Source organism: Lissotriton vulgaris, chromosome 6, assembly GCF_964263255.1.
Source record: "Lissotriton vulgaris chromosome 6, aLisVul1.2, whole genome shotgun sequence".
Classification (NCBI taxonomy): Eukaryota; Metazoa; Chordata; class Amphibia; order Caudata; family Salamandridae; genus Lissotriton; species Lissotriton vulgaris.
Genome location: NC_141694.1, coordinates 1,852,549,021 through 1,852,572,267, shown reverse-complemented (window position 1 = coordinate 1,852,572,267; position 23,247 = coordinate 1,852,549,021). Strand labels below are relative to the sequence as shown.

The 23,247-nt window shown below is 49.2% G+C and overlaps 1 protein-coding gene across 1 annotated transcript in view; it reads left to right on the top strand.

Annotated features, from left to right (window-relative positions):
* IFT172 (intraflagellar transport 172) overlaps nt 1-23,247 on the top strand; it is a 1,181,874-nt gene that overhangs the window by 981,742 nt on the left and 176,885 nt on the right. The gene's annotated exons all lie outside the window — the stretch shown is intronic.

Here is a 23,247-nt window from a genome sequence, read left to right as displayed (position 1 = left end):
ACTTGCGCTGGAGGGCGCTGCAGGACAAGGAATTTTTTAATTTACTATCCAACACCTTCCCTACTGTACGTAGGCTGGTGTTGGAATAGTAAATTAAAAAATTCCTAAGTCCGCACCCCCTCCAACGCAAGTCGTGTTAACGACTTGCGTTGATAAAACCACGTTGTAACGGCACGCGTTGTAAAAGTACGCGTCGTAAAGCCGTACATCCCTCGGTGACTCCAGTCAATCCGCCTGTGGACGAGGAGGCGAATTCGGAACCTCCAAGAGGGCATCCTATGGGTTCTTACCCGCCCTTCCCAGCTCAGGACCCTAATTCGTTTTTAAACGTGATTTTATGGTGTCTACTCGAGAGCTTTGTACCCCTCTGGTGCACCTTTGGGTCCCATGGGTCCATTGGCATATAATTTAGTAGTTCCTCACTCCTATGCTCCCGCTCCTTTTATGCCATTTATGCCGGCGCAGGCTTCGCCTTGGCTTTTCTCGGCGCCACCAAAGTCGTCGACGGCGATTCCATCGACGCAGGCTCCGTCTCGACCTCGTAAGCAGCAGCTTGTGCTTCCGGATTCGATCTTGACGCCAGCTCCGGCTCCGTCGGAGTCGGTCACGGATCCGACGGCGCAGCTCGTGAAGGAAAATTTGGGGCGGGAGGCTCAGCGTCTTATAGAGGAGCAAAGATATAGTGAGGCTGAGGCTGAGATGGCAGAAGGTGAGCTTCAGGAGGACTATTTTGATGACTTGAGGGAAGCTAGTGGCTTAGAGCTTTCCCCTGAATGGGAGCTGTCCTCTGTTTCTGATGCCCCTTAAAAGGACGTTGCACCATACCATGTGGTTATTAAAAAGGCTGCGGCTCTTTTGAATTTGACTTTGCCTACAGCTGAGTTCCAGGCTAATATATTGACTGAGGTCCTTCATTCCCCTTCATCGATTGTAGAACCATTGCTTCCTTTTAATGAGGCTTTGACAGAGACTATATTGGAGGTTTGGAACAGGCCTCTTACAGCTCCTGCCGTGGCTAAGGGTGTTGCAAGGAGGTATAGGGTAGCTCCTGGTGATCCTGAGTTTCTATCCTCGCATCCTTCGCCTGAAAGTCTGGTTATACAGGCAGCCTGTTTGAAGAAGTCTGTTGGTGCTTTCCCTCAAGTGCCTGGGGATAAAGAGTCCAAGAAACAGGATCAGACTGCGAAGAAGATTTTCTCTTCTGCGAGTATGACTCTAAAATTGACCAATGTCTCATGGGGAGATATATACATGCTCTGATGGACTCTGTACAGCAGTTGGCTCCAAAGATTCCTGAGGACGGCAGGAAGGATTTTGATGAGGTGTTGGCTGATACACAGGCAGCTGCACGTCAAGTGATTCAAAGTGGACTTGACACTGCTGATTAAGTTGCTCGCATTATGGGAACTTCTGTTGCCTCTAGAAGGGCTGCTTGGCTGAAGTCATCTGACTTTTCTGCGGATGTTCAGGCAGCTTTGTTGGATTTGCCATTTGATGGTACTAGTTTATTTGGAAAGAAAGCTGATGCAGCTTTAGAAAGATTTAACGACAGTAGGGCTACTGCCAGATCTTTGAGGCTGCAATCCAGAGGCTCTGCGACTGAGAGGTTTTGAGCGTGCATCCTTTCAACACTACCGTCAAGTTCAACAGCAGCAGCAACAGCAAAATCCACTATATAAATCCTACAGGGGCAGACAGAGAGCTCGTCCTCGAGGACGTCAAGCCTCCTCCTCCTCCTCCTCCTCTTCCTCCTCCGCTTCCCAACCCCCTCCTTTATCAGCAAAGCAGCCCTATCATATCTTTGGGTTCTCAATCTCGTAGAGAATGGGTATGCTCTTCCCTTTCGGGAATTTCCACCGGATTATCCTCCTTGCCAAGGTTTTTGCTCGGAAGACCACCTACTTCTCCTGCAGGAGGAGATCCTGTCACTGTTACGAAAAGGTGCGATAGAGGTGGTTCCGGAGCAGGAAAGGGGTCAGGGATGCTACACCCGGTATTTCCTGATCCCCCAAGAAGGATGGCAGACTTTGTCCAATCCTGGATCTCAGGATCTTGAACCTTTACCTGAAGCAGGAGAAGTTCAAATGCTCACCCTTGCGCAGGTTCTTCAAGCGCTGCTGGAAGAGGACTGGATGGTGTCGATCGACTTGGAGGATGCATATTTTCACATCCCATTCCTGAGGTCGCACAGGAAGTATCTCCGTTTTACGGTGGGATCACAGCATTACCAGTTTGTGGTCCTTCCGTTCGGTCTTACTACTGCGCCTCAAGTCTTCACCAAGGTGATGGCTGTGTTGGCAGCACTTCTCAGAAGGTCAGGGATTCCAGTATTCCCTTATCTGGACGATTGGCTGATCAAGGCGGAATCTCCAGAGAAAGTGCTCCTCATCTGCAGGACACAACTCAGTTGTTGTACAGGTTGAGTTTTAAGATAAATGTACCCAAATCTCACCCGGTGCCCTCTCAGCGCAACCTGTTCATTGGTGCAGTACTGGATACAACTGTATGTCGGGCATTCCCTCCTCCACAACGGTTTCGCGACATACAGGAATTGATTCCTTTGTTTCACAATGGAGAGGTCGTTCCAGTCTTTTTTTTTTTTTTGAAAACTTTTATTGCGCAATGGTAGCATACAGTTACGGGCCTACAACCATCCTGGCCGGCCTCGACATCAATTTGTAGCACATACGCAAATTATACGACAACTCAGCAGTCCACCGATACAAAAATAGCAGATATTCCGTGCAGCACTTAAGGTAAACGTGACCACTGAGATGCAGGAGTAAATAAGGTTCATTTTAAAATTTAAGAATATGAAGGATCAGATGCTATTCAATCAAACACAGACACCGAGTGGGCAATGCACATCAGGATGGCGACAAAGCGGATAATCAGAATACCGGTGCTAAAATACATTTAACAGGATAATGGGATACTGTGAGGAAGACCCCACACTTACCCGAAATATGCAGGGTCGACCATGGTGTCCGGAAACCTCCCGAGGAAGACCACGCCCACATGACTCTCCTGTATCTCCACAGGAGAATGCCGATCACTCGGGTAACCTGGAAGTCCAACCCCCATACCCCGGAAGTGGAAAACACGAACCAATGAACTGCACGCAGGGACAGGTAAAAGGAGAGAGAGCAGATGGGGAAACGGCGAGGACGAGAGAAGACGCGGGACCCGGTGAAGAAGACGCAGGACCTGGCAGAGAAGACGCGGGACCCGGTAGAGAAGACGCGGGACCCGTCAGAGAAGACGCGGGACCCGTCAGAGAAGACGCGGGACCCGTCAGAGAAGACGCGGGACCCGTTAGAGAAGACGCGGGACCCGGTAAAATCCCTTTGAAACCCGAGGACAAAGAAAAGACTGCATTTTCCACCCCAGATGGGTTATACCATTTCAAAATGTTACCCTTTGGCTTGCATGGAGCGCCTGCCACATTTCAGAGAGCCATGAATACGGTCCTCAAACCTCATGAGGCCTATGCTGGAGCCTATATAGACGATATCACAATATATAGTGACTCTTGGAAACAACATTTGGTCCATCTCTTTCAAGTAATAAAAACTCTAGGAGTTCATGGGTTAAAAATTAATCCAGCCAAAAGCCATCTGGCAGCTCAGACAGTCAAGTACCTTGGATACCTTTTAGGTGAAGGAGTCATAAGGCCTCAAAACTCCAAAGTGTCAGCCATCTCCCAGATACCATTACCCAAGACAAAGAAAGACTTACGAGCCTTCTTGGGATTGTTGGGATATTACCGGCGGTTTATCCCTGGTTTTTCACAAATAGCAGCTCCTTTAACCGATCTTTTACAGAAAAACATTCGAACAGAGGAGGTATTACAATCACCTCCCGCTGCGATAGTGCAGTCTTTTGAGACCTTAAAAAACTCCCTAACCTCTGATTCAGTGTTAATCAGTCCAGATTATGCCCGACCTTTTATTTTACAAACAGACGCCTCTGACTTGGGTCTAGGAGCTGTTTTGTCCCAAGAAACTCCACAAGGAGAAAAACCCATCCTGTATATAAGCCGCAAACTCTTTCCTAGGGAGAAGAACTATGCCACCATCGAAAAAGAGGCACTTGCTATTAAGTGGGCGGTAGAAACCCTACGGTATTATCTAGAGGGTAGAGAGTTCATTCTTTTCACTGATCACGCTCCTCTGGAGTGGCTAGCGAGGAATAAGGGCCATAATGAGAGAGTCCTGAGATGGTTCCTTTCTCTACAGCCCTACCGATTTCTTACTAGGCATCGAAAAGGAAAGGACCAAGGGAATGCTGATTTCTTATCTAGATATCCCCAGAATAGCTCCCCTAGAAGAAGTGGTGAAAAAACAAGGAAGTCCCACAAATAACCCTAGTTGGGTGATATAATTTTGTAGGTGCCCAAAATTATATTTTTACAAATACCAATCACACATTGTTATACCCAAATCTTATTTGTAGCTCTCTTAGGTTGTGTAGCAGCCAACATCTAAATACAAACAATTCAGGATTTATTTAATACTCATACTCTCCTTGAGTTTTATCAAGTTTTAAAGAGGACAGGACGTTAGGTTTTAGAAAAATATAACAATGTATATTTATTTCGAAGTCACAAGTCAATCGCAAAAAACACAAGTAATTAAAAACAGTTTATACAGTAACGAGTTTAAAAACATTTTAAAAAATCAGTAGTGTACGCATCAAGCAAATAGTTCATACATAAGAATTCATACACAAATTTTTTTTTTACAAGAAATTACACAAGAACAGGGGTCGACGCGGCGTTTCGGTTTTTGGAGAAACGATTAAAAACCTTCTTCAGGACCAAGTTCTAAAAAGAAACATACAATTACTTTTTTGCGTTTAACAAGTATTATGTGCATATATAAAACATTTTTTACAACGATCTTGTGAACCTAAACCTAAAAAATGTTTTATATATGCACATAATACTTGTTAAACGCAAAAAAGTAATTGTATGTTTCTTTTTAGAACTTGGTCCTGAAGAAGGTTTTTAATCGTTTCTCCAAAAACCGAAACGCCGCGTCGACCCCTGTTCTTGTGTAATTTCTTGTAAAAAAAAATTTTGTGTATGAATTCTTATGTATAAACTATTTGCTTGATGCGTACACTACTGATTTTTTAGAATGTTTTTAAACTCGTTACTGTATAAACTGTTTTTAATTACTTGTGTTTTTTGCGATTGACTTGTGACTACGAAATAAATATACATTGTTATATTTTTCTAAAACCTAACGTCCTGTCCTCTTTAAAACTTGATAAAACTCAAGGAGAGTATGAGTATTAAATAAATCCTGAATTGTTTGTATTTAGATGTTGGCTGCTACACAACCTAAGAGAGCTACAAATAAGATTTGGGTATAACAATGTGTGATTGGTATTTGTAAAAATATAATTTTGGGCACCTACAAAATTACATCACCCAACTAGGGTTATTTGTGGGACTTCCTTGTTTTTTCACCTATTCTCCCCTGTCCCAGAACCGACAGATAAGGGGGCCTCCTTCATTTGTATTTCCCCTAGAAGAAGGACAGCAAGGGAAAGGGGATGTGTTGAAGACCCCACACTTACCCGAAATATGCAGGGTCGACCATGGTGTCCGGAAACCTCTCGAGGAAGAACACGCCCACATGACTCTCCTGTATCTCCACAGGAGAATGCCGATCACTCGGGTAACCTGGAAGTCCAACCCCCATACCCCGGAAGTGGAAAACACGAACCAATGAACTGCACGCAGGGACAGGTAAAAGGAGAGAGAGCAGACGCGGAAACGGCGAGGACGAGAGAAGACGCGGGACCCGGTGAAGAAGACGCAGGACCTGGCAGAGAAGACGCGGGACCCGGTAGAGAAGACGCGGGACCCGCCAGAGAAGACGCAGGACCCGGTAGAGAAGACGCGGGACCCGTTAGAGAAGACACGGGACCCGGTAGAGAAGACACGGGACCCGGTAGAGAAGACGCGGGACCCGGTGACCAGAACGTCGGACCTGACGACCCTGAAGAGGAAAGCTGGTCGGAGGACTGGTGGTGTCCGGAGGAGGCTGGAAGGCGGCCGTAACTCGGAGGAGAGTTACGGCGGGGTCGGTGAGTTAACTGACTCGGGGACACTCCAAAGGGAGGGGCGGGAGTGAGCATAGTGGGAGGGTAGAGCACTTTGAAGCTTGGGAGACTCATATGTACCACGCTGTTTTGCGAAGTATGCTAGTGATGGTACACGAAATCTACCCTACTCTAGAAGGTATTTGAAGTCATGCACAGATCTCTCCTATCCTAGGCACTTTAAAATTCACAATCCCATATTTTTCTAAGACCACTTGCCATTTGAAATATACTGACAAACACGGGTGTGGTGAAGGAATCCATTTTGTTATAGAAGAGCTCCATTCTGACGGTTCCCCTTTGTCTATTTTCCATCCTTCTATGAGCCTCCGGAGTAACCAACCCGGTCCAGAAGACCTAGAGGGCACGAGAACAACTTCGCAGACCTTTGGTTCCTCCGACTCATCTCAGGAAACCTCAGAAGAAGAAGAATCTCTCAATCCACATCCATTTCCCCATCCCTCTAATATCAATAAACCTATTTCCAAACCTATATTGCAGCCTCCACGCCTGTATATCAAGCCCTCGCTCTCACAGATACATATTCACATGTCGCACCAGTGAGCGCCCACCCCATGAACGTGGGACAGCCCTAATACCTCATGCATTACAGCATTGAGCGAAAACAGCAAGAGGCACCACACTGACTCACCATACTGACCCAAAAGAGGAAAGAACAGAGAAGGGAAACAAGAGAGAAAGAGAAGGAGAAAAAAGAGGCCCATAGTAACTAAGAGAGGACGAAACAAAAAGCCCATCCCCCAGCCCCCCACCCTGCACCCCTGCAGAGGCTATGGCCTACCCCCCCTAGCAGCGTGCCTGTCGCCCATAAAACGAGTACCCGAAATATAGATACAGCAAGAAAAGAAAGACTTTTAAACTAGATAGAAGGGAAAACCCATGAAAGAAGACAATAACAGAGAAAGAGCACAGCAAAAGAAAGAGGGCCATAGAAATAAGGAATACACAAAACTAAAAGCCCCACCTTTCCCAACCCCCCACCCTGCACATCTGAAGAGGCTACGGCCTACCCCCCCACCAGCGTGCCCGTCGCCCCCGAAATGAAAACCCCAAAGAAGGGAAAAAGCGGAGGAGAGCCATCAAAACCGGGCCCCACCCATCCCCCGCCCCGCTCGCACGGAGTGACCCAGGATCGGTCTTAAATAAACCCGGGGAGTGTCAATCGACTATAGCATTATTAAGGACAAAACAATAAAGCACACCCCTCTCAGTCGCTGGCTAGGCATCCGTCCCTTAGCATCTGGAAGAAATTCGCCCCTGACCCGCTCCAACCCGTCCATTGGTACATGTCAACTGAACAGTCGCCATACAGTACAATCCCACACGATCCGAAGCGCCAGGAGAACAAAGCAGAACCAACTCTTCAGGGGACTCCAGCAGCAAGGAACCGACAAAACACAACTTACGAATGTCCAGGTCTGATAACAAGGTTCCAAGCCACCCTCTCAAATCACGACACAACCAGGGCCGCAGAGGATAAAGAGCAACATTAACAGGGTGTAGAGGCGGTGCAACTCGGGTGGGCAAAAGCACTGTTCGGTGGAAATGTTCCGCCTGCGGTGTAGTTCCAAGCCCCCACACAGCACTCGTGTAGTCGGCAGAGTGGAACCCGTCTCTCATACCTGCCAGGGCCCCCCACGTAGCCAGCTGTAGTTGTGCAGCAATAAGCCTCGGTGCTGGTGCAAAATCGTGCATGGCATCACTTGTCTGATGATCATCGGGGCTCCCATTCACCGATGGGACAACAATGGCGTCCAGCTTCTGTCCAAGCTCTCTGGCTCCTCCCCTCATGGCGGTATGGAGGGAGCCGAGAGCAACAAGGAGGTCTCGAACCGTGGGCTCCATCGTGCGTGTCTGGGCCAGTCTCCGTATCTCGTGGTGTAGCTCCTCACTCAGTTGAGCACCAAACACCCGGATACCTCTCTCGGGTCAAATCGCCAGACAAAATGCCACTGTCCGAGGCCCCCAAATATGGCGGCGGGGTTCTCTAAGTTCCTAGGAGGGCAACTCCTCCCAGGGGAACTGGGGCAGTGGCCGGGCTAAACCACACGCCAAAGGTCAATAAACTGTAAAAAGTCCACAGACTTACGGCGCTCAGTCCATTCCCGGAGCGTACCAGAGGTCAATCTGACAGGGCGTTACTAGGCTCGGGTCGATCGACTCACATTTCCCGGCCGGCCTTCACCTTCCACACTCCAGCAACCGATATTGACGCTGTGCTGTCCGGCTGCGCTCCGCATGCAACGCCCCTGTCCCGGCACTAGAAAGGCCGTGTGGCGCGGGAGGAGAGTTCTTCGGTTTCCGAGCTCGCAGGAATTCCCGGACACCACCGCCAGCGACAGGAAAGCGTCGCATTAGTAGAAATGCGGTCCTGGCTCAGGATGGGCGTCAGGATACGGAAGCGGGGCGAGGAGGCCCCCGGAGCCGGGCGTCTAGGCAGCCGTCGCGGTCGCCATCTTGGCTCCTCCCCCCGGTCGTTCCAGTCTTGAAGGTCCTTCGCCTGCTCGGTCTGATGGCCTCCTGCATTCTGTTGGTCAACCATGCATGCTGGCACATGAGGGCACTCCAGTGGTGTCTCCGCAGGCAGTGGTATCAACACAACGGAGATCTCAGGGACTCTGTGAGGATCTCCAGAGAATCTGCGGCAGATGTATCTTGGTCGGGTGTGGAAGGCAATCTGTCTCAAGGAAAGTCTTTCCATCTACCTCCATCGGTTGTCACAGTGATAACGGATTCATCCACTCTAGGGTGGGGTGCTCATCTGGGGGATCTGGAGATCAAGGGTCTTTGGTCTCCAGAGGAAAGGTTGCTTCACATCAACCTTCTAGAATTGAGTGCAATACGTCTAGTACTCAAGGCCTTCCTCCCTTCCCTTCGAGGGCGGTCGGTTCAAGTCCTGACGGACAACACCACCGCGATGTGGTATGTCAACAAACAGGGAGGAGTGGGGTCGCAGAGTCTCTGCAGAGAGGCTCTGCGTCTGGTCCTGGGTTCAGGTCCATCATATTTATCTGATGGCAAATCATCTGGCCGGAGTTCTGAACGTGCGTGCAGTCAGGCTCAGTCGGCAGTACTCAGCCGACCACGAGTGGAGGCTTCATCCGGAGGTGGTTCGTCACGTCTTCCGGACGTGGAGAACTCCTCAGGTGGACCTGTTCGCCACTCACGAGAATGCTCACTGCACGTCATTCTGCAGTCTCCAGTTTCCGATGCAGGGAGCCTTGGGGGACGCGTTTCAGTTGACTTGGGTCTCACAGCTCCTTTACGCGTTTTCTCCCATACCCTCGATTCCTCGGGTTCTGAGGAAGATTGGCCAAGACCAGGCCCAAGTTATATTGATCGCCCCAGATTGGCCAAGAAGGGTGTGGTACACAGATCTTCTCCACCTCTCCTCATGCCCGCCGCTCCGTCTCCTTCTCAGGGCAGATTTCCTCTCTCAGATGGAGGGGCAGGTTCTACACCCAACCTCCAGACCTTACACCTTCATGCCGGAAGATTGAACGGGGCAACCTGAATTCCTTTTCTCTCCCACATGATGTGGTGGATGTCATTCTATCGGCCAGGCATGATTCTACCAAGTCAATCTATTCATACAGATGGTCTAAATTTGTGACTTGGTGTGGGGAGAAGTCAGTTGACCCTTTAAGGGCTCGTTTGTCAGATATACTTCTATTTACTCTTTCTTTAGCGCAGCAAGGGTTTGCTGTGGCTACAGTTAAAGGTTATCTTTCGGCGTTGTCGCCATTTCTCTGCCTGCCGGATCAGCCGTCCTTATTTAAATCTCCTATTGTTTTGAGATTTATGAAGGGACTTACAAATAAATTTACTCCCACTCCTTTTATTGTGCCTCAATGGGACTTGAATCTGGTGCTTACTTTCTTAATGGATTCCCCTTTCGAACCTTTACATAATTGTCCCTTGAGGTTGTTGTCTTTTAAGACGGTTTTCCTAGTTGCAGTTACCTCAGCAAGGAGGGTAAGTGGGCTTCAAGCTCTTAGTTCAAAGCCCCCATTCTTCATGCTGAACGAATGGTTCTCAGGACCAGGGCTGCTTTTCTGCCTAAGGTGGTAACTCCCTTCCATCTAGGACAGTCCATTACCCTTCCTACCTTCTATCCCCCCTCCTCACCCATCCAAGGAGGTGGAGCGGCTTCACCGTTTGGACCCTAAGAGTGCGTGAGCTTTTATCTTGATAGGACAAAGGACTATCAAGTGGATGACCAGCTGTTTGTTGGATTTGCTGGTTGCAGAAAAAGGAAGAGCGGTGCCCAAGCGCACACTTCGAGATGGATAATATTATGCATCAATATCTGCTACGCCCTTGCTGGTAAGGAACCTCCATAGGGTACAAGAGCCCATTCTACTAGAGCAAAGTCTTCTACATCGGCTTTGTCTAGGGGTGTTCCTGTTGAGGACATTTGTAGAGCGGCAACTTAGGCCTCCCTCCACACTTTCGCGGAGCATTACTGCTTGGATACCGAGGTGAGGAGGGACAGCCACTTTGCGCGTTCTGTCCTCCAGGATTTTCTGGTATAGGAGAGTGGACACCCTCCTCCGGTAGTGGGGACTTCTGTGGAATCTATTCACAAGGTGAGGAATACACGGGCAGATGTATCCATCAGAAGAACAAGTTACTTACCTTCGGTAACGCTTTTTCTGGTGGATACATTATCTGCCTGTGGATTCCTCACCTGCCCACCCGCCTCCCCGTTGTCCACTCTTCTATACCTGTGTTTATGACATTATTTAAATGTTTTTATATGTATATATATATATTTATATTTTCCAGAACTCCTCCGTAGGAAGAAGAGAGGCCACACAAGGGGAAACAGTGGAGGTTTCTTTATTCGACACAACACCCACAGTGGCGAATGCATTTCGGCTTGAAGTCCGCCTTCCTCAGCGCCATGGGTATGAACACAGTTTGAGGCTCCTGTTCGACTTAAATTGTCTTTGCCTCTCCCTGCTGCTGGACACGTGGCTCCTCCCCTTCAGGTGAGTACCAATTGCGTGACACTTCCTGCCGGCTGCATGTAGTGCGGTGCCTACAGGACCCAGAATGCACCATACCTGGTCCGTTTCTCAGTGTCTTGCGGGGGTAAGTCTTGTCTCAGCTAATTTTCGTGCCCCCAGGGGGTTTTTGTCGAACATCAGTTGCCTCCTCAGCTCCCCAGTCCGCAGCCACCTCCAAAATCCGGGAAACCAAATAGACGGGGGCAAAGTGGGATCCTCCACGCCCACAGCGCAATCTAGCCGATTGCTACTCCGCCCAAAATCCTTCCAGGCTTGGTGGTGGGCCCCGGTCTTTCCCTTACCAGGGACTACAGAATTTCGCAGAAGCGAAGACCAGCGTAGCCAGGGCCAACTGAATGCTGCGGGGACCTCTCGAAGCGCGACATCTGGCACACGCGCTGAAATATACTCCAGAACTCCTCCGTAGGAAGAAGAGAGGCCACACAAGGGGAAACAGTGGAGGTTTCTTTATTCGACACAACACCCACAGTGGCGAATGCATTTCGGCTTGAAGTCCGCCTTCCTCAGCGCCATGGGTATGAACACAGTTTGAGGCTCCTGTTCGACTTAAATTGTCTTTGCCTCTCCCTGCTGCTGGACACGTGGCTCCTCCCCTTCAGGTGAGTACCAATTGCGTGACACTTCCTGCCGGCTGCATGTAGTGCGGTGCCTACAGGACCCAGAATGCACCATACCTGGTCCGTTTCTCAGTGTCTTGCGGGGGTAAGTCTTGTCTCAGCTAATTTTCGTGCCCCCAGGGGGTTTTTGTCGAACATCAGTTGCCTCCTCAGCTCCCCAGTCCGCAGCCACCTCCAAAATCCGGGAAACCAAATAGACGGGGGCAAAGTGGGATCCTCCACGCCCACAGCGCAATCTAGCCGATTGCTACTCCGCCCAAAATCCTTCCAGGCTTGGTGGTGGGCCCCGGTCTTTCCCTTACCAGGGACTACAGAATTTCGCAGAAGCGAAGACCAGCGTAGCCAGGGCCAACTGAATGCTGCGGGGACCTCTCGAAGCGCGACATCTGGCACACGCGCTGAAATATACTCCAGAACTCCTCCGTAGGAAGAAGAGAGGCCACACAAGGGGAAACAGTGGAGGTTTCTTTATTCGACACAACACCCACAGTGGCGAATGCATTTCGGCTTGAAGTCCGCCTTCCTCAGCGCCATGGGTATGAACACAGTTTGAGGCTCCTGTTCGACTTAAATTGTCTTTGCCTCTCCCTGCTGCTGGACACGTGGCTCCTCCCCTTCAGGTGAGTACCAATTGCGTGACACTTCCTGCCGGCTGCATGTAGTGCGGTGCCTACAGGACCCAGAATGCACCATACCTGGTCCGTTTCTCAGTGTCTTGCGGGGGTAAGTCTTGTCTCAGCTAATTTTCGTGCCCCCAGGGGGTTTTTGTCGAACATCAGTTGCCTCCTCAGCTCCCCAGTCCGCAGCCACCTCCAAAATCCGGGAAACCAAATAGACGGGGGCAAAGTGGGATCCTCCACGCCCACAGCGCAATCTAGCCGATTGCTACTCCGCCCAAAATCCTTCCAGGCTTGGTGGTGGGCCCCGGTCTTTCCCTTACCAGGGACTACAGAATTTCGCAGAAGCGAAGACCAGCGTAGCCAGGGCCAACTGAATGCTGCGGGGACCTCTCGAAGCGCGACATCTGGCACACGCGCTGAAATATACTCCAGAACTCCTCCGTAGGAAGAAGAGAGGCCACACAAGGGGAAACAGTGGAGGTTTCTTTATTCGACACAACACCCACAGTGGCGAATGCATTTCGGCTTGAAGTCCGCCTTCCTCAGCGCCATGGGTATGAACACAGTTTGAGGCTCCTGTTCGACTTAAATTGTCTTTGCCTCTCCCTGCTGCTGGACACGTGGCTCCTCCCCTTCAGGTGAGTACCAATTGCGTGACACTTCCTGCCGGCTGCATGTAGTGCGGTGCCTACAGGACCCAGAATGCACCATACCTGGTCCGTTTCTCAGTGTCTTGCGGGGGTAAGTCTTGTCTCAGCTAATTTTCGTGCCCCCAGGGGGTTTTTGTCGAACATCAGTTGCCTCCTCAGCTCCCCAGTCCGCAGCCACCTCCAAAATCCGGGAAACCAAATAGACGGGGGCAAAGTGGGATCCTCCACGCCCACAGCGCAATCTAGCCGATTGCTACTCCGCCCAAAATCCTTCCAGGCTTGGTGGTGGGCCCCGGTCTTTCCCTTACCAGGGACTACAGAATTTCGCAGAAGCGAAGACCAGCGTAGCCAGGGCCAACTGAATGCTGCGGGGACCTCTCGAAGCGCGACATCTGGCACACGCGCTGAAATATACTCCAGAACTCCTCCGTAGGAAGAAGAGAGGCCACACAAGGGGAAACAGTGGAGGTTTCTTTATTCGACACAACACCCACAGTGGCGAATGCATTTCGGCTTGAAGTCCGCCTTCCTCAGCGCCATGGGTATGAACACAGTTTGAGGCTCCTGTTCGACTTAAATTGTCTTTGCCTCTCCCTGCTGCTGGACACGTGGCTCCTCCCCTTCAGGTGAGTACCAATTGCGTGACACTTCCTGCCGGCTGCATGTAGTGCGGTGCCTACAGGACCCAGAATGCACCATACCTGGTCCGTTTCTCAGTGTCTTGCGGGGGTAAGTCTTGTCTCAGCTAATTTTCGTGCCCCCAGGGGGTTTTTGTCGAACATCAGTTGCCTCCTCAGCTCCCCAGTCCGCAGCCACCTCCAAAATCCGGGAAACCAAATAGACGGGGGCAAAGTGGGATCCTCCACGCCCACAGCGCAATCTAGCCGATTGCTACTCCGCCCAAAATCCTTCCAGGCTTGGTGGTGGGCCCCGGTCTTTCCCTTACCAGGGACTACAGAATTTCGCAGAAGCGAAGACCAGCGTAGCCAGGGCCAACTGAATGCTGCGGGGACCTCTCGAAGCGCGACATCTGGCACACGCGCTGAAATATACTCCAGAACTCCTCCGTAGGAAGAAGAGAGGCCACACAAGGGGAAACAGTGGAGGTTTCTTTATTCGACACAACACCCACAGTGGCGAATGCATTTCGGCTTGAAGTCCGCCTTCCTCAGCGCCATGGGTATGAACACAGTTTGAGGCTCCTGTTCGACTTAAATTGTCTTTGCCTCTCCCTGCTGCTGGACACGTGGCTCCTCCCCTTCAGGTGAGTACCAATTGCGTGACACTTCCTGCCGGCTGCATGTAGTGCGGTGCCTACAGGACCCAGAATGCACCATACCTGGTCCGTTTCTCAGTGTCTTGCGGGGGTAAGTCTTGTCTCAGCTAATTTTCGTGCCCCCAGGGGGTTTTTGTCGAACATCAGTTGCCTCCTCAGCTCCCCAGTCCGCAGCCACCTCCAAAATCCGGGAAACCAAATAGACGGGGGCAAAGTGGGATCCTCCACGCCCACAGCGCAATCTAGCCGATTGCTACTCCGCCCAAAATCCTTCCAGGCTTGGTGGTGGGCCCCGGTCTTTCCCTTACCAGGGACTACAGAATTTCGCAGAAGCGAAGACCAGCGTAGCCAGGGCCAACTGAATGCTGCGGGGACCTCTCGAAGCGCGACATCTGGCACACGCGCTGAAATATACTCCAGAACTCCTCCGTAGGAAGAAGAGAGGCCACACAAGGGGAAACAGTGGAGGTTTCTTTATTCGACACAACACCCACAGTGGCGAATGCATTTCGGCTTGAAGTCCGCCTTCCTCAGCGCCATGGGTATGAACACAGTTTGAGGCTCCTGTTCGACTTAAATTGTCTTTGCCTCTCCCTGCTGCTGGACACGTGGCTCCTCCCCTTCAGGTGAGTACCAATTGCGTGACACTTCCTGCCGGCTGCATGTAGTGCGGTGCCTACAGGACCCAGAATGCACCATACCTGGTCCGTTTCTCAGTGTCTTGCGGGGGTAAGTCTTGTCTCAGCTAATTTTCGTGCCCCCAGGGGGTTTTTGTCGAACATCAGTTGCCTCCTCAGCTCCCCAGTCCGCAGCCACCTCCAAAATCCGGGAAACCAAATAGACGGGGGCAAAGTGGGATCCTCCACGCCCACAGCGCAATCTAGCCGATTGCTACTCCGCCCAAAATCCTTCCAGGCTTGGTGGTGGGCCCCGGTCTTTCCCTTACCAGGGACTACAGAATTTCGCAGAAGCGAAGACCAGCGTAGCCAGGGCCAACTGAATGCTGCGGGGACCTCTCGAAGCGCGACATCTGGCACACGCGCTGAAATATACTCCAGAACTCCTCCGTAGGAAGAAGAGAGGCCACACAAGGGGAAACAGTGGAGGTTTCTTTATTCGACACAACACCCACAGTGGCGAATGCATTTCGGCTTGAAGTCCGCCTTCCTCAGCGCCATGGGTATGAACACAGTTTGAGGCTCCTGTTCGACTTAAATTGTCTTTGCCTCTCCCTGCTGCTGGACACGTGGCTCCTCCCCTTCAGGTGAGTACCAATTGCGTGACACTTCCTGCCGGCTGCATGTAGTGCGGTGCCTACAGGACCCAGAATGCACCATACCTGGTCCGTTTCTCAGTGTCTTGCGGGGGTAAGTCTTGTCTCAGCTAATTTTCGTGCCCCCAGGGGGTTTTTGTCGAACATCAGTTGCCTCCTCAGCTCCCCAGTCCGCAGCCACCTCCAAAATCCGGGAAACCAAATAGACGGGGGCAAAGTGGGATCCTCCACGCCCACAGCGCAATCTAGCCGATTGCTACTCCGCCCAAAATCCTTCCAGGCTTGGTGGTGGGCCCCGGTCTTTCCCTTACCAGGGACTACAGAATTTCGCAGAAGCGAAGACCAGCGTAGCCAGGGCCAACTGAATGCTGCGGGGACCTCTCGAAGCGCGACATCTGGCACACGCGCTGAAATATACTCCAGAACTCCTCCGTAGGAAGAAGAGAGGCCACACAAGGGGAAACAGTGGAGGTTTCTTTATTCGACACAACACCCACAGTGGCGAATGCATTTCGGCTTGAAGTCCGCCTTCCTCAGCGCCATGGGTATGAACACAGTTTGAGGCTCCTGTTCGACTTAAATTGTCTTTGCCTCTCCCTGCTGCTGGACACGTGGCTCCTCCCCTTCAGGTGAGTACCAATTGCGTGACACTTCCTGCCGGCTGCATGTAGTGCGGTGCCTACAGGACCCAGAATGCACCATACCTGGTCCGTTTCTCAGTGTCTTGCGGGGGTAAGTCTTGTCTCAGCTAATTTTCGTGCCCCCAGGGGGTTTTTGTCGAACATCAGTTGCCTCCTCAGCTCCCCAGTCCGCAGCCACCTCCAAAATCCGGGAAACCAAATAGACGGGGGCATATTTGTGTATATATATATATTGTGTTTTTCATGCATTGGCTACACGCTATGTGTGTAATTTTTGGATATTATGTACTGTGTACTCTGTATATGTATATATCTACTGTCATTGGTCCGTCCGGGTGCCTCGAAGGCACGGAAAAAGGGCGTAACTGATGTCATCACGCCGACGTAGGCCTAATAAGTCGGAGTCACGTGCGATGCCGTGCTCCTATGACGTCGTCCACGCCGGCGTGCTACAAAAGAATTTTCCGAACGTTGCTGACGCAGGGGGATATTCACAAGGTGAGTAATCCACAGGCAGATACTGCATGTACCAGAAAAAGCGTTACCAAAGGTAAGTAACTTGTTATTTAGGTGGCTCACTGTCAGTGTGTTTCCTGACAGCTTCTTTGCCTCTGTGCCCGCTTCTATAATACCGGGTAGGCGCAGAGGCAAAGGGATTCCCTCATTGTCATGGGGCCACGCACCCATGCAAATAAGGGAAAACCGTCTGGTGATATCGCTGGTGCTATATGTGCACCAGCGCTATCTTTATTACAGGACTTGTCTTTAGACTTGCAGGATGCATACTTTCGCTTTCCAATCCTGTAGTCGCATAGGAAGTACTTGTGGTGGGTACTAACCATGGCCAATTCAATTACCTTAAGTCTTCACAAAAGTGATGGCAATGATGGCAGCCCATCTCAGAAGGTCAGGGGTCACAGACTTTTCATACCTGAACAACTGTCAGGTCGAAGGTAATTCGCCTGAGCTGGTGGTCCATCATTGGCAGTCACCAGCTTTCCCGTTGTTCCACTTGAAGTTTTCAATCAATTGCCCCAAATCTCATCTGTAGCCCTTTCGGTGCATCCTGTAATTGGAGCGGTACTGGATACCATCTCACCCAGAGCTTTTGATCCTCCACAGAGGTTACGAAATATTCAGGCTATGAATCTAGTATTTCAGATGGGAGCTAGAGTCCCAGTCCTGAAGGTCCTTTGTTTGCTCCATATGTTGGCATCCTGCAGCCTCCTGTCACTCATGCACGTTAGCAGATTATGTCATCGTAGGCAATGGTTGCACCATCAGCATGTAATCTCCAGGGACTCAGCAGTGGAGTTGAACGTGTGGGAAGAGATGGAGAACCCATTGCAATGAATATCTTTCTGTTCCCCTTCAAAAGTGGCCACAGTTGTGATGGACACTTCCACCCTAGGGTGAGGAGTTCATTTGAAGGACTTGGAGATCAGAGGCTCTGGTCTCTTGGAACTGAGGGCAATTTGTTGTTAAGTCCTGCCTCCCGGCACTTCGCAGTCAATCAGTTCAGATCTTGACCAACAGTATGACTACGATGTGGCACCTGAACAAGCAGGGAAGAGTAGCCTATCTCTATCGAGAAGCTCTGAGACTCTGGGCTTGGGCACACCAGCCTGGTCTGTGGATGGTGGCCAACCATCTGGAGGTTTCTCTGAACTACAGTTTCAGGTGACATCAACTTGCTGACCATGAGTGGCGTTTCCATCAGTAGGTGGTGTAAGACCTCTTTGCACGCACCTCACATAGACCTCTTTGCAATTCAAAACTGAGCCCATTGCCTGATGTTTGGAGTCCTCCGAAATCTATCACACTGAGAATTTGGGGATGAGTTACAGGGGGAGTTTCCTCTGTACTATGCATTTCTCTCATGCCCTTGATTCTTCTGGTTCTGAGGGAGATTCCTCAAGTCTGAGCCAAAGTAACTTTTATTGCCCTGGACTAACCACAAAGGGTGTGGTATTCCGACCTTCAACACCTGTTGATGGCAGCCCTTGTTTGTTGTACCGTTTTCATATCTAGAGAACATATTTGTGACACACGTTGTTCTTTAGGTTGTTTCCAGCCCTTAGAAGTCAAGGGTTCAACAACCTATTGACGAAACACGTGTTGGCTGGCTTGTTAAGCAACACACCATTATGGTGAACATTCCAAAATCAGGACCTCATTGTCTTCATCCTAGACCAACAGAATTTGTTTTGTACTGTAATTCACTCATATGCTTGTGCATAGGACCTGTTTGTTGTACATAGCCGGACCCGAGGATCCTAATTTGAGGGTTTAGGGGTTTTCCCTCACCAATGCCACCGCATCTAATTGTTTCCTTTTGTGTAGCATCATGGTATTTGGTTAGCGCCGTTTAGATATCCTGTGAAAAGTAACACTCCCTTTTCGTTTGTACATGGGTGTACTTGTCGCTGGCCATGAAGAAGGGGTCGAGCATGTGTGCTGCGTAGCGTATGGGGGGTCAAAGACTAGATGTATGAGGCTTTTGTGTAGGTTGGCGGTGTTGGCGTCGTAGAGGTGAAAATTGAGGTCTCTGAGGAAGATGTAGTGTTTGGAGTTGATGGTGAGTGGGGTGATTTATTCAGGGATGGTGTCACAGAAACTGGGATGCAGTCCTGAAGGTCTGTAGGTGAGGGTTCCTCTGATGGTTGTTTTGCCATCAATTCGGAGTTGGGAATTGAGGTGTTCCATGATTGGGGTTGTGTCGTCTGAGACATTGGAGCATTGGATGGTTTATTTGTGGATGCTCGATTCCACCTCCGTTTTTTGTTGATGCAGTCCAGCTGTGCTATCTTGTAGTCATTTGGAGATGCTGAGGCTATGTCGGGAGCGGATGTGGAGATTAGCCAGGTCTCGGTGAGGAAGACGACGTTGGTGTCCCAGATCTCAGTGGTGTGCTTGCTGAGTGATCATGGGTGGAGTTGTTCCTGAGGAGTCATGGTTGGCATGGTCGGTGTGATGTCAAGTTGCAAAGCAGTGGCCGCAGGAAAAAGGTCTTATCATTGATTGTGGAGAAGTATGGTAGCAGTTGTTAATGAGGGATCTGGGAGCCCTGGGCTCGGTGACAAAGTTTTGGCGTGTGGTGGGAGAACCAGGGCTCCTGGTGCTGAGCGCAGACAGACTTGCCTTTGGCGTGACAGCGGTCTCCATTAAGTAGGCCCAGGGAGGAGGGAAGGGCGGTGGGTGGGCCTGCGAGGGCGGGAAGGGTGAGGGAGATGCAGCGGGAAAAAGTAGTGAGAAAGGGAGCGGGCAGAGGAAGAAACAATAGAAATGAACAAAGGCAGTACAAAACTAAACAAGTTGAACAAGATTAAACAAAGAGGAGCTAAACAAGGTTGAGTACAATAAAGTAAACAATTCAGTAACCAGGGAGGCAGAGAAGCAGCAAGAGTGGAGCTGTCGTGAACGACCTGCTAGGGTTGCATACTAAAGCTGCTTTCCTTCCAAAAGTGGTGTCTAATTTACGTCTGGGACAATCCATCACCCTACCTCTCCTTTTCCCTCCACCACAGTATGGGAGGAGAGTATTCAAATCCCCAACCCTAAGTGTGCAGTAAGCTTTTACACCAGCCTCATTAACGAATTTTGCTCAGACGAATAGCTCTTTGTCGGCTTACAGGCTCTTAAAAAGGAAAGGCAGTACAGGTGCAAACTCTTATCTTGCTGGATCATTTTCTGCATCAAGATCTGCTATGCTGTAGCCAAGACAGACCCATCTGATGGAATAAGGGCTCAGTTCACCAGGGCTACATCCACCACTTCAGCTCAGGCTAGAGGGGCTCCAGTGGATGATACCTGCGCTCCGATCCGATCTGATCTGGTTCGCCAAACATTATTCCATGGATTCGTAAGTAAAGAGAGATGATCACATTGCCTGATCTGTCCTTGGTCACCACCTAAGGGAAGCATTCAATGGTGAGGAATCTGCAGGTAGAAGTATCTATCAGAAGAAAACATTTTGTATCTTCTGTAACAATCTTTCTTGGGGATACTATTATGTACCTGCAGATTGCTCACCAACCCTCCCTCCTCCCCATTCTGGCAAAACCAGATTGCCTTTCGAAATAAGATTCCAAGATAGAATTGTATTGCACCACTACTTGATTTTCAGTCTCCTCAATAAAATATTGGAAGTTGTGGAAAAATAGAGTTGAACTAATCCCAGAGTGCAGGTCCTGGTGCTATATAGCCCTAGTGATGTCATTACGTCTCTGTGCGCAATGCAGTAATATATAGCCAGGTGTTTCCCTTCCCCCGTGTGAAGAGATAACCCTATTCACTAGAGCAAAAAGAAATGTGTTCCTGAAATGTGTAACGTAACTGATTCTATGTAACGTGCCTTGTAAAGGGGCAGCTGAAATTCCAGGAGCCTAGTCCCGACAGCTCGACGACTTCGGAGGGCTGGAAGAGGTCCCCCGCTACACGGCGGAGGAGGGCACTGGACATCGAATGCTGTCTTATGTAAAGCGCTCTGATAACCTAATCGGTTCAAGATCCTGAAATGTGCAACGTAACTGATTCTATGTAAACTGCTGTGATAACATGTAACGGAACTGGTGCTATGTAAAGCGCTCTGATAACCTAATCGGTTCAAGTTCGCGCTATAGAAAACTCTAAAAATAAATAAATAAATAAGTAAGACAGCCTGAGCCCTCTTCCAGAGATATTGTAGAAGGTTCTGGACGAGCCTGGCACCTGGTAATATATTTAAAGGTGAGAAATCTGTTGATAGAGTATTCCACATGAAAGATCGGTTACGGATGATAAGTAACTTTTCCCGCAGGTCTTACCCCATGGAACATAATCAGCACCCGCTGATGTCGCATCAGTTCTTGAAAAGGTTCTTAGGTCCCAGGACATATGCGGGTCATTTTAGAGATGTCCTTGTGCTGTGTGCACGGATAATAAAGCAAATCCAGATGTCTACTTTGTTGTCAATCCCTGATTAGCAAGATTCCTAAATTACATTTTTTTTAGAAGAAAATTAGATTATTTCCCTCAGATTCTGTTCTGTGCCCCTTTAATATAATTGTTGATTCGAAAGTTGTTGTCCATGTTGGCAGAAGTCTTGACACCTCATCTTTTTTAAAACTGCATAGCTCATTGACATTCATCAAGTTGTGGTGTCAGCTACATAAACATCCAGACTTAATTTATTCAGTTTCCTTTCAAAGGAGCAAATATCAAATTGGTAATGTAGCATAAGCTAACCCATTGAGAGGTTGCCATCAAGTGCTTTATTCCTTGCTAGAATAGATTTCATTGGACAGAAAAAGTGTAAAATATGATTTCTCTTGAAGAACTGTCATGATTGGTGAGGAAGGTGGTTTTGGCCTGAAAGTGAAACAGAAAGGGAAACGTCTAACTAAAATAAATGGAAGGTGATGCACTAAGAGAGGAAGCTTTATATGGGTCCTGCTGTTCAGCAAAATCAGTAGGGTGTTGAAAAGCACATTCTTCCCTTTCTGTCCCAAAAGATTTGAGATAAAACATTTTTTAAAGAAAACACATTGATGTAAAGTGTTCTTTTTTAATTTCAATATTTTTATTTAAAACCATGTAATTTGCACAATTGTATTATAACAAAGGTATTTCATATGAATGATGCAGGGTCAAAGGGAATGCTAGAATGCCATAATACAAGTGGGTGATGCATCCTCTAGACTAAAGCTGATCTCCACAGAGAAACTCTGGCCTGCCTGACCATCTAGTGTATAAAAGCAGGAGCTAGGGAGAATCCATACCATCCTGAATACTGGCTGAATAGTAATTTGGCTGCTGAGAAGAAAATCAAAAGTACTTTCTACAGTCCTGAAAAGGACAGCACACAAATGTCCTGAGAGTACCTGCCCAGAACTGGAAGCAAAACCAAAGATGGTGGAGCTCTAACATAAGAGGCTGATGGAAAGGGCAGCTGGTAGGAAACGTGCTCCATGAATCCAAACAATCTTACACAGAACAAGAAATAACAGCAAAGATGGGTAAGGCAGAGCATGAAATCCAAATGACACGACTGGAATCTCAACTGGAGGCTTACTGTGTACCGTATGAAGATAGATTTTCTGAAAGAAAGAAATTCTTTGTTAAAAGTAGAAAGTCATAGCTGCCATGAAGGCATCTTCCTCAAGAAGAAGGAATCTGCTTCGCGGCCGGGGGAATGTTAATCTCCTGACCAAAGAAGTGTAATTTACAGCCCAAGAAGACGTGCGGCAAAGGTTTATTTTACATGCAAAAAGAAATTAGACAAAGTAATCCGAGTTACTTGCCATCAATGAGGCATTTAAAAGATGGCAGCATCATTAGGGAGGGTTGTCAAAATACCCACTGCACATAACAATGTACTTTCTGTGTAAAGTAAACATTACCTGTAGGTTGGCAAGAGAAATGTTCACTAGTACATACTACTGAACCCAGCATGTATTACTGGGTTTATACCTTTGACTCTGGTATTCAAACAAGCAAATGATTTTCTGAGTAAAAGGAAACAGGCAAGTAATAATGATCTCTCTCTCCCTGGCTACGTTCTCTTTCTGCCCCTGATTATGATGACCCAACTACAAGGGCACAAAGTGCTGCTATCCATGGCTCCATCTAATTGTCAGCTCTGTCATCTTTTCCAGTTCTCAGACAAAGAACGCAGTTCTTCTTCAGGATGCTGGTTGTGGTCCTTAGTCCAGTGCTGTTCCAGCTGAAAGTGGAGTGGCATTTTGAGGAAGACGACCACTTGAAACATAGCTACGGCATAGAGGGAAGGAGGACTCAAGAAGCCCACAGTGGCACCTTGGAGTGAATGATGCCTGGGAAACAACTGTGTGTGTCTTTGCAATGTAGATCAAGAATGGACCCTCCCTTGTGACAGCGAGGAGCCAGGGACACCTCTGCTACACTTTCCCAAATGACGTTGCTGTGGTTTTGGAGCAGTATTTGCAAATGCTGGAATTGTTATTGGGCCACAGGCTCCACATTCAGCACTCGGAGAGTAAAACA